General features: G+C 46.8%; 1 long non-coding RNA gene across 1 annotated transcript in view; it reads right to left on the bottom strand.

The window, feature by feature from the left end:
* Positions 1-1,251: 1,251 nt before the first annotated feature.
* Positions 1,252-12,528, bottom strand: part of LOC107312234 — a 41,161-nt gene continuing 29,884 nt past the window's right edge. The window contains exon 2 of the long non-coding RNA XR_001554441.2: positions 1,252-3,413. This is a non-coding gene — a long non-coding RNA (uncharacterized LOC107312234). The remainder of the gene's footprint in view (positions 3,414-12,528) is intronic.

The following is a 12,528-nucleotide window of genomic DNA, read 5'->3' as shown; positions in this document are numbered from 1 at the left end:
AAATGGGGAAGCTCTCTCACATAACACTGCTTCCCACTGTGCCGTGTCTACTTCCCTGGTAAAGTCTGATGGGAGCTCCTTTCAGTAAACGTGTAGTTAGGTGCTGGAGAACTCAGAATCCATCTGAATGGTGGCTGAGCTCCAGAAGCTCCTGGACATGGTGCTGGTCAACCTGCTCTAGGTGTCCCTGCTGGAGCAGGGCTGCACACAGTAGACCCAAAAAGCACAGTGTTCTTCCAAATCCTGCTCACTAGAAACTAATTTTACTGTATCTTTTTCTCTGTGTTTGCAGTTTAATTCCCTTGGGGTAGAGAGAAAATATATCTGAATGCTGCTGTGTATAATTTTACTTATTTCAGCTACAAATTATTTATAAAGCGCAAAAATAATTGCATTACTCTCCTCTTCCTTCTTCGTGGTTCCCAGCCTCTTGGAGAGTTGCTTTGTCAAGATTAATCCTTTCTGTTTATCTTGAGAGGAGTCGGTGTGCTCAGATAAATAGACCACTGGGAAAAACATGGGCAGAGCAGAAATGAGGGCTGAAAAGGCTGTCTGGCTGCATGCTGATTTTCTCCTTCCAGTGCTGGATTCTTGTCTAGATTGTGTTTTGGTAGTTCTGACCCATCCAGTTTTAAATATCCCAAATGACAACGTTTCTACTTCTTTTTTTTATTCCATGACATGTAACTGTGTAAAAGTCCCCTTTCCCAAATAGGGAATTAACCCAACTCACCTTTAAAATCCATCTGATTATAATATTTCCACTGGAACTGAGGATATGAGATTTAAGAAGGCCTTTGGGCTCCTTAAGTCAGTTCCATTGAAAACTATCACTCATTCACATGTTTTTACAGCTCAGTCTTAAAATTTGTCCCTCACTGAAGGACCCTGAAACAAATATCTTTGCATTTGAGAACAGTGCAGAGGGTTTTTCTGTCTGACTTAAAGGTATGGTTGGTAAGAAGATGATTCCTAAAACACTGAAGACACATTTGGGTCTAAGTTTACATTAACTGTTGATGATACATGGTTTAGCAAGTACACCAAAGGTGAATGTTGACTTGGCAGCTTATAGAACCACAGAGCTGTTGAGTTGGAAGGGACCCATAGAGGTCACTTGGTCCAACTGCCATGAACAGGGACTTGTGTGTAACACAAGTCCCATTGCCCAACCCATCCCATGGGCTGGAAAGCAGCTTCAGCAGAAAAACAAGATATTTGAATGTGCGCAGGACAAAGCGCATGCTAGTGTTAAGGTAAGCTGATAAGATTTTTATGGCAATAAATTTAGGATTTGCATGTAAGCGTTTTTGCATATGAACAATAACATTTTGTGTATTCATTTTTTTAATTTAAATACAGGACTTCAACACTATATGTACAGAGTTCAACACTGTATGCTACAAAGATGTCTTGCAAATCAGTGGGAAAACCAACCTTCAGGATTCTGGTACACTCCCCCTTCTTCAATGCTCCTGTAACCTGGATGAGGATTCTTCTGAATTTTTTGTAGTTGTTGAGCAAAAGATCATCAAGTCATAGGCTCCCCGGAGTGGACAGAATATCTCTTTCACCAGGAGGGTGGCACAGAGCTGGGATGGGTATCCAGGGAGAGAGAGGCCTGTCCTTGGAAATCCTCCATCTTAAAGGTTTCCAAGCAGAGCTAAGGAAAGCAGTGTCTCCTTTGCTCTACCCCTTGCCCCAGCTGTTGTGGCCAGTCCACCTGGGGCAGCAGGTGAGACTAGAGACCCACCAGCCAACACATCTTTTCATGTAAAACGACTCAGAGTTTAGGGGAAGGATTTAGGAAATCCCAGGTGAGTTTAAATCAAGCTTTCCTTGAAGCAGCTCCAGAAAGTGAAGTTTGAAGCTCAAAACTGAACATTTTCAGATCAATGCACAGGAGCAGACAAACTTCCAGCCAGTGCATCCATCTCTGGAGAGGGATATAAAACAAACAGATGCCAGAAAGTATTCAGTGATACAAGATGATGGAAGGGCACTGTTTAACACCATTTACACTCTGCATACTGCTAACGTACGTATGTCCTCACCTTCATAAAAGGGCAAGCTTCCCACTGCACCTATACCCAGTATTTGTATGAAGAAAACCCACTTGGCTGCAGCATGCAGAAAGTTGCTGAACATCCTTCCAGCGCTGCAAAGCCTCGGCTTTCATTTACTTTGATGCAAGTGGCTGACACACCACACGTCGTAGGATGTGCTCCTCTTGGGTCTATGCGAAAACGAGCTCGAGTGATTATTAAAATCTTAATTTCAGCTGTCAGTAATGATTTCAGTTCTGCTCGTCAAAGGGAAGAGGAGCCATGTGTCTGGCAGCAGGCTTTGGGCCCAGGTACCTTTGTATGTAAAATGGGCTGAAAAAGTGCACAGGAAAAGCAAGTTGTCATCTAACCCTCTGTGCAAAGCAGCCTTTGTTTTGGCAGAAATACATCAACTGCGTCACATGGATCAGCCCTGAGCTTTTGTTGTTACTTATGTATTTGTGGCACACGTATACAGATAACATACTTGGAGGTATTCAGGATGGACAGTGAACTTTAACATCTTGGTGAATAAAGCACCACAAAACAGACTGTTTAGCAAATACCACTGAGGGATCCAGAGCTTAATTATATTCTTAGTCAATTCCGATTTACATTTAAATTACAAATTACATTTTGCTAGCATTAATTCACAATGCTGCTTAAAAAAAAATGCGTATTCCACTGTACATGAATAATAATTCTGAGCAGTCAGACCTTGCCGGATTGCTCTGATATCTTGGTAGTGGGTGCTGAATACTAATATTCCTAGGAAGTTTTCTCCCTGTGAGTGTGGTGTTTCTCCATGCACAAGCCTTGCACATTGTCATGCAGCCAGCCAGCCGCTGTGCAGCCCGTTGCCATAGGATTTGCAGAACGATCTGCCTGCACATGCATTTTTAGGAGACTGCAGCATAGCTGCGTGAAAAAAAAAAGGCTCTGAATCATGTACGCTCATTCCAGGGGCAGAACAAGGAGCTTTCTATGAATCACTGCAGCCCGTGAGAATGCTAAATGCCAAGAACTGAGTGGGATCAGTTCATGCCAGTATGCGGCTGGGAGCTTTTCGAGGAATAGCAGGAAGGGAGCAGGAAGGCTGGTGCAGCCCAGGACATGGTGAGCTCTGCTCGCACCCTGTTCAGTTCACCCGATGCTGCTCTGTGCTGCCCTGATCACGTTGCACACCGCAAGTCAGCTCCCGTTACTTCATCCTTGGGCCGTGTCCCTGGCTCGTGCGTGGCACTTGGGATGTGTTGTAGCTGGGGCTGGTGGGAACCAGAGCAAGGCTGGTGTGCAGTGCTGTGTTCAGATCGAGAAAACGTCAGTCCTGACATTCAGAACCATCCTCCGTACAAAATCCACGCTCTTCTGCAAGAGAAAAGGCTGTCTGTGAAAACAAAGCACAGAATAAAGCCGAGCCGCAGTCACTCTCACTTACTCACAAGAAGCGGTGCTGATAAATGACTAATAGGCACGACTGTTCTTAAAGCTGAATTCATCTTTAATTTCCTCTCTCAGAAACTTTTCAGGATCGTGAGCAGTATCATTTCAACTTTACTTTCCCAGGAAGCTCCTTTTGGATAGGAAGAGTTGCCTTGTAAACCTAAGAACAAATTCACCTGCATCCTATCACAATCTGGTTATTCCCCCTTGGCTCCCTGAGACACAACTTGCTGCAGAAAGGGTTCATTTGTGACATCTGCTTGAAATGCTACAAGGAAAATGCTCAAAACAGAGGACCTGCCTACTTTTAAATCCTTTTCCTTCCCATTAGAAGTGAGGGAGAACAGTAAGTGTTAGCAGGGATAAACCAACAGCACATCTTGGACACAACTAGCCAAGAAAGCAGCTCCAGAAAGGAGCATACATAAGGTGCTGTACAGTGAATTTGCTCAGAGGTTTAAATTAGTTAAATGAGGTATCTGATGATTCTTTATTTTTCAATTAAACAACTGCTTTTCCAGTAAAAACATTAACAACCTTCACTGGAGAATGTCAGATTATCTTTGCAGGGATACGAATGGCATCCCCATGAGAACAATAAACCCTGTATTTGTAGTTGTAGTTCTTATAATGGAATTACTTTTTAAAGCTTTTTTCTGCTCCTTAAAGCCCTGTTACTAATAGGTTAGTGCATGATGTTCCAGAATGGGTGGAGGAGGGACCCTTTGGTCCCTTTATGGTAATAAGCAATCCCTTCACTTTGGTCACACTGTCCAGCCCTGTGATTCAGGAGGAGGATCTAAGATTACTCATCTATCACTAATGCAATGGCTGTAATGGTTGTGCGTGCAAGGCGATACTAATGTGAAGGCAGGGGAAGCTGGAGATCAGTGTCAGCACTGCTGCTGACTGACGAGGCACTTGGTTGCCTGGGAATGGGCAAGGAGCAGCACCTCCCACCCCCACTCTGCCTTGTAGAGGTGAAGCTCCACTGCTGCCTTCAGCCCTCTCCTTGTGTGTGTGCAGCCCTAAAGAACATGGGGTGAGCCTAGGTCTGGCTTCACTGCTCCGATTTGATCCCTCCAGGCTGTGTGCAACCTTGTCCCTGGCCTTCACCCCTCATTCCATACAAGCCCCCAGCATGCCCAGCCTCCTGGTTAGTGCAGGACAGGCATCCTCCCCCCTCATGGACACTTTTGGCCATAATTGTGCGTAAGGGCAAGCTTCATACATTGGCACCTGGGTCTCCCTAACATCTGAAGTGCTATGCAGGTATTGATAGAGATCCATAAGCATCAGTCTCTGCGTATTGTAGTTCCAATGTCTCTCATGGTTCTGCACCTGGCAAAGACTTCTTCAAGAAGGAAGAAGGAAACAGAAACATGGCAGGATCTCTTTAGGCTTGGGTAAGCTGAGAACACTCATTTACACTTTTGTTTTTCAAATGCAGCATTGTCCTTTGAAGACACAGTCTTGCTATTTCCCCAAACACCAACTGTACTCATACTGTCAGCCAACACACCTCCACTTTATGAGCTGTGTCACCATGTTTGCCTTTTATGATTTCTACTGTGCAAAGCTACCCTTCCTGTGTAGAGAGGAGGACTTCTGATTGAATATTTGCTTGTGTTGAGTTTGGCTTTGGGAAGAAAAGACAAGCCAGACACCAATCCCTTCTATTGATCTCCTCCCATGGGCCTGTCCAGCTGGGACAAACAGCTCCTGGAGATTATACCCATGTACTTAGACCCACTGATTCTTAAATGTCACGTTTATCCCTCTGAACACCCGTGCTTTCATTGCTTCATTAATTTGTTAACTTTTCACCATGGTCTCTGCATCACCTGGATGCTGCCTTCACATGTGCATGGAACCATTCAAGTCAAGGTTGGATGGGGTTTTGGGCAACCGGCTCTAAGGGACGGTGTCTCTGTCTAGACAGTCTTGAAGATTCCTTCTAACTCAAATCATTCTGTGATTCTATGTTAATGTGGCTCTGTGGTGCTGTACTATGAGTGCTCCTGGTCCAGCACTGCACACAGTCTCTCTCCCACACTGTACTGCCCAAAGGCCCACTGAGACATATGCACCATGGTGTCCTACCAGCTTCTCTCCCCTTCCAGCTTCCCAAGGGCAGGCGTCAGTGACACCAGACCCATCCTTTGCATGACTGTTGACTTTTATCAGGTCATATAACAAAAGTGCACACTCACAACTTCGGTGTTTAACACATATGAAGCTTTTAAATAACTAAAATGCATCAGTTTTTGACACCACCTTGGTTCTCTGCACCCTCCTGAGCCCACATCCAGCCCAGCTGGGTCTCTCAGTCCCCAATCTCACCTCCTTTGCCCTGAAACGATAGTCTCAGGCCTCACACCTGTCTCCAAAGCAACTAACCACTGTGCTGGGAGTGATGCTGCCGTTGCAGCCGCCCACGCCGTGCCTCCCATCGCGCTGTTCTCCATTGCCATAGAAACCAGCCTCCCCTGCGGTCCCAGCGAGCCTGACCCGCTATTGGCTTTATCAATCTCTGTGTGTTATTCCCAAAACCTAGGCCAGCTAGGAACACCTTATAGGATGTGTCCCACACTGTGTCCAAGCCATTCTCCTCTATGTGTGTGTCAGCACGGCAGGGATGGGTTTGTGTTTGTTTCTCTCAGTTCTGGCAACCAGAACATAACTTCACATCTTGCCACCCGGAGCACAACTTTCTCATGTAAATACTCGCACACATGAATTTATTACCCATTTTCTGCAGGCATTTTCTTGCACACCAAAACGGGAGCACAGAGCAAAATGGCAGGGACTCAGTCCAAACCTATGTCTCTCTTTAATTCCAATGGGTAGTCCGAGAAACGCTTGGCAGTATTCAGCCAGCTCTATTTTTAATATCGTGTTTACATGCATAATGACCGTGTGCACATAACAGCTGTCCCCTCCCTGCTCCACCCAGCACTTTCCAGTATTGCTCACTATAGCTTAAAGCAGACGTGCCTCGTGGCCATTCCTGAATTTGTGGTGGCATAATCGGGGGGAAACACCTTGTCCATTACACATGCAAATGTGCCAGTTATCAAGAACATTATTTTAATAGATTTTTCACAGATGATTTGTCCTTCTTGTCCCGCTCCCTGTCCCAGAGACCCATCTAGGCAGGGACACTGGCCAGGGGGAGACACCAAGAGGGAGCTGAAATCCTCAGCAGTGGGTTTATTCTGCTCTGTGCTGGATACCCAGACTTGAGCAGCAAGGGCACCGCCATGGTACCAGCATGCAGCCAGCCAGCATGGCCATCAGCCCCTGGCAGATATCTCCAGCTCTGCAGAACTCTTTTCAGACCTGCTCCTGCACAGCTCTTAATGGATGCAGCAGCCAGTGCAGTGTACAGGTTATCAAACAAGCATAGCACAAGCTGCCTTAACAGCAGCAGAGAATTATACACAAGCAATGGTCAAAACCATGGGCTCCTGTGCCATACAAAGCATTCATTGAAAAGCCAGCAGGGCATGATGAAAAGCAGGATTTAGTGTTGCTAGGGATGTCTGCAGCAATGACACTTTCCAAACCTGTATCTGCAAACTGGTGGGAACGTTATTCATTGGGCTGTGGTCAGTGCAGGACTGAGTTATGAATGTACCAACGGGTCAACCATTTGCTGCTTAACAGGATCTCCTTGGATTCAAGCATATGAAGAGTAGCTGCTCGGCTTCGCATGGCACCAAGGATTGCTCAATGCCAAACTCTCATAGGACCAGAAAAAAAATCAAGATCTGCCCTTATTTTGGATGCTGCCAGCAGGGATGGAGAGACTGAAGTACCACAGTGCTGCAGAGGTGGGAAAGACATTTGGGCTTGTATCCTCCTTGGACACACCGTTGGGCCGCTGAGCATGGGGCCCCTGTACCATCTGTGACTCCCACCAACCCTGAGTGACACTTACACAGCATCCCGTTACAAACATCAAGTTATCCATTTTCACCTTGAAAGAGGCATGTCCTTTGCTGTAACCCATGCTGCCACCCGTGTAACTGAACACACGGAGCCCTGGTGCTGCATTACTCCGCAGTAAGTGAAACGGTTAGAACTAAAATAACATTTATGCTCTTAATGCAGCATTCGTGCCCTTATTTATTATTAACCTGCACTCCAATTCCCCATGCACATGGCACAAAGTGAGTAGGAGTCAGTAGGAACCTACAGCCAACACCCGCGGCTTATTTTTCCCACAAGAGGGGAAATGTCTCAGCCATTCTCTTGAATTATAAATTGTTCTTGTGATTCTTGCTGAGCTGGAATAATACGGTGGAAAGACAAAGGAATGCAGTAGAAAACACAGATCTGTTAGTCTGCTGTGGCAGGAGAGCTTCTTCACTATCTTCTTGCATTGTGTTTAGATGTCAGGACCACAGGTCAGCATCAGCACTGCAGTGATAGGGGCATGGCACAGAGGGAGGATTGCTGAGGTTGTTTTGCTTGCTGTGGGCACAGGCTGTTTAGCCCTACTTGCTGGCCAGGCTGTTCTTATAGGAGTGCTCTGGAATATGATTTCTTTAGGGAACAAATTCCACTTCTAAAGAGATTTAGCCCTCGTGAAGTGTGATGCTCATCTATGGTGCTCCATAAATAATTGTTCCTCACTGGCTGGTTATGCTACACACAGCCCTGTTTTATCACTGGATAAAACTGATGGAGAAGCTGACCCTATCTCAATCTGTTCTGCATTGCCTATGAAAAACACGTTGTTTAGTCCCTATTCCTCATTCTGAGGAATTCTTCACAGAAAGAGTCCTTCTGTGAATGGGACTGTTCTTGTAACGGGGAGGAGCGGGGGCTGCCTGGTATTCCTGCAGGAATATGGAAACAAGGATGGCATGGGAACCACCTGCTGCAGAAATGTGCTTGTGCTGTGCCTCAGCAGAACAAAGCCTAAAGCCGCCCATCCCTGCTTCTGGCCCCAGCACTTTGCAGACATTTCTGTAGGTAATGTCTCTTGTCATGTCACTGGGGGTATTCAGGAACACTTTGATATGGCCTAACCTGTCATTATCCTCCTAGTGCAGAGTACAGGAAATGAAAATGTCAATTACCCACTAGTTAATTGCACTGCCTCTCAGTTCAGCTTTTTTTTCTGTTTCCTCTTTTTCTTTTTTCCCCCATGCACAAAAATTCTTCACCCTAAATGAATTCCTGCTCCAAACCTCTATGGAAACTTGTAGGTGGCCAGCAGCTCAACAGGCTGCAGTCACACGTCCTGACATCCACCACTGGCCCCAGAAAGCAACCCCAAGTTGTGCTGCTTGTTCCCCAGCAATGTCAAGCTTCTTCCTGCCCAGATACCTCCAGTCCCCCCATCCCCAAGGCTGCTTTCTGTATCTCCTCTGCTCCAGGGCGCGTGGCTCTGTGAGCAGGCAGAAGAGCTGGGGAGGCATCAGGTGGTTTTTTGAACACAGGAGGTCTGGAATCCCAACCCTGTATGTTTCTGTGATCAAACAGGAAGCTCCACAGCTTCTTCTGTAGGTGTTTATGAACAGTAAGATCAACATCACCTGCTTTCAGATGCTGAAAATGGAGGTACCTCATTGGAATATTTTTGAATAAGGATAAAAGTTTCAGCTATTAATTATGAATATAAACTAACATGGGCACTGTGGATTGTTAGGGGCTTTGGGTTTGCTACCACATGGAGCAGGGAGGTGAATGTGTATCAGACAAAACCATGGCGTTCTGAAATAATGCATTGTTGGCCACAACAGGCACAGCAAACACAGCCTGCAGTGCTGAAAACAGAAAGTCCCAGCACTGCTCTCTTAGAGAGGCTCTTACAGAACCCAGTTTTGCTCTCCCATCTGTGGGCTTGACTACGCAAGCTCTCCTTCTGAAAGGGCCGTTGATGAAGACAGGCAGCAGAATTGTGCTTTTCATCCAGACGACAACAAGGCATCCTCCACATTATAGGGGAAATGTCATTTGCAGCCCATGAAAGTATCTCTGTGTAACCCTCAGAGCAAAAGCAATTAGGAGCAGCGCTTACACCCCTTAAGACACTATCTCAATAGACTTTCTTTGCTAATAAAACCTCTACAACAAAACGGATTTGAAAGGAACATCCTGTTAACCACTGTAATGTCACTGGATGAAGGAATGCTGCTGTTTTTTTATCCTCCTTTACATTTCTCTTGTGTCACACTAAGCGTTTCTCAATAATTTAAAATATAATTAAAATTCAGACTCCTGAAGATGGGATGGAGTATTTATAATTAGTTATTGTGTAAACAGGCACGGAAAAGTCTCATGACTTGTTGGTAATAATCCGACTCCCACTTCATCACGGTGCTGCAATACTTAATCGGTGACAGCGGTGTGATGGTATCTGCAATGTGCTATCAGTGCTGTGACGGCAGCGAGCAGATACTGAGCAGTGCAGGGAGGAGGCCCGGCGCAATGCCCAGCCTCACAGCTGAAATCGCCAGCAAAGCAAAATAAATTGCTTGTGCTTAGCAGGAACAACACCCTGAGCTCACCCTCAAAGCTGAGAATTTCCTGCTCGCTGGCCAAATTAGCAGCTCTGACTCAGCAGCGTGCTCTGAGCAACAGGAAGGAACAGAGGGGAAGAGGTCGGGGAGGAGGGCCTGGCTTACCCACACAGGCTGCCTGTATATCAGGCTCACCCAAGGCACCTGAGCATGGATGGAAGGATCCTATGGGGTTCTTCACGTGGTGGGCACCATTGCCAGCCATAGAAGGAGGAGATGGGAGCTCAACATGGGTTTGTCTCCTCCCCACCTGGCATGCAAAGCTTCCTCACAATGACACATGGAAAGATGGCACTTGAGGCACCAGGATCCCTCACACCTGTTCATATTTGTCCAAGGAACCCAACAACTGCACTGCTGGCAGCATCCACTTGTCTTGAAGGGAGTCATATCAACTGGAGTGGGAACAGCTGTTTACAAGGATGGACAAGGGGGAATGGGTTTAAACTGCCACAGGGGAGGTTTAGGTTAGATTTTAGGAGGAAGGTTTTCACACAGAGGGTGGTGACGCACTGGAAAAGGTTGCACAAGGAGGCTGTAGATGTCCCATCACTGGAGGCATTCAAGGCCAGGCTGGATGTGGCTCTGGGCAGCCTGGTCTGGTGGTTGGTGACCCTGCACATAGCAGGGGGTTGGAACTGGATGATCATTGTGGTCCTTTTCAACCCAGGCCATTCTATGATTCTATGATCCACAGACTGCCACAACAGATGTGTGTCACCCCTGCATAGAACCAGAGCAGCAGCTGGCTGCATCCCAAGAGCATTCATCCCTAGAAAAATCAATTAGCTGAATGTTTAGTTAACTGAACAGATAAGGTGAGTCAGTGTGGCGGCTCTGAGAGCTCACAGTGTCAGCAGCTATTGAATCCCTCCCAGTCCAGGACTTTGCTCTTGGGGAAGTCCTGTGCCTGACACAGGGTATTTGCCCTGCAATAAGGAAACAGCATTCCAGGTTTCTTTTCTTTCTTTTCCTTCTTTCAGCCACCCGGCACCTTGGGTCTGACAAAGGGCTGATTTATCTGGTGTCAGACTTCCTAAAGTTTCAGCCTGCTCTGCAGTGAGTCTGAGTAGCGCTGCCTTTCGGTGTCTGTTCACACTGATACTGCATAAATAGCCCAGTGATCTTATGCCTAGACTAGAGAAAAATGTCCTCCTGCATGCGCATGGCCATTCTCTGTCATACTTGCATGCGATCCAAATACGTCTTGTTATTAAAGCTGCTCTGCCCGATGATGAAATCACTGTGCCGCTCCTACCCAGCGCAGAGCTGAGCCTCATGCTGCAGGCAGAGGGTTGTCCTGCCTCCAGACGAGGAGCTCTTTCTCTCCCCAGGTGCAGATGGCAGCAGATCTCCTTCCTCAGAGCTAAATGCAGATCCCAGCCCTTCCCAAGTGAGTGCACCACAGCAACCACCTCTAAGAACAAAACTGAACTCAGCACCAGACACATCCTCAGGAAAGGGCAGAGGAATGGGAAGACAGAGAGACGGTGGGGCATCCATCCATCCATCCACCCATCCTGTGGGAAGCAGGGCAAGGGAAGAAACTTGGTGCAGCACATGAACACAATCGGTGCAGTAGGGATAATGGGTTTTACAACCATCACGTTAAAGAGACTGGGAATACTTTAAGAGACTGTCAGTGCTCAGTGCTTTCTGTGTGGAAGCAGCTTGCTGAAACCTGGGAAGCACTTCAGAGACAGCCCACATCGATATCCCAGCATCAACAGACATGTGCACAGCAGGAAAGGAGCAGCCAGAAACGTGCAGCCTGGCTGTATTTGCCTATAAGTTGTTTACTTAGGAGAACAAAATACCACCTACCTAGCACAGCTCCTTTCTCTGCTGCCATCACATGCACAGATCCATTGTCTGCTAATTGCACACTGCTCGCAAACACAGGGCACTAAATTTAGGCTTTGGTGTCATTCCTTTGCTTGATAAAACAAACAAACAAAGCAAAATAATTACAGGAGTCTTGCAAGTGAATACAACAGACAGTCAAAACAAAGGCAAAACAGCATTTTTCACCTCCAGAGCTCCAGCATCTTTGCAGAGCTGTGTCAGGGCTGTTGCCTGCTCCTTTAGAGGGAAGAAAGCCACACTCAGCACTGGCAGGATGAGGAAAACATTTCAAGTTGCTTTTCTCTGTAACCTGTGCAAGATCTGAAATGGAGATTTCATTTGGGGATGGATTGTCTTCCCAGCAGCATGCATGGTGAAGTACAATTTTTGCTGTTTATATGCTGAAAACTTCTCCATGTAGAAAGAAAGTAGACTGAGAGCCAGCATGGACCCTCCAATCCATCACCAGAAAAAACAAATAAGGAAAGCACTTGTGTATCATATTGCCTGGCCATATTGCTGGGCACCCTGCTCTGGGTGTCCCTGATGGGGCAGGATTGGGCTGCAGGGACCCAGAGGTCCCTCCCTACCTCAGCCGTGCTGTGGCCCTGTGTTGCTGTGGCACACCCCCAAGCCCTAGCCAGCCCTGCCGTGCTGGT

This window comes from Coturnix japonica, chromosome 3 (assembly GCF_001577835.2).
Source record: "Coturnix japonica isolate 7356 chromosome 3, Coturnix japonica 2.1, whole genome shotgun sequence".
In the NCBI taxonomy this organism is placed as follows: Eukaryota; Metazoa; Chordata; class Aves; order Galliformes; family Phasianidae; genus Coturnix; species Coturnix japonica.
This window is presented reverse-complemented; position numbering and strand designations above follow the sequence as displayed.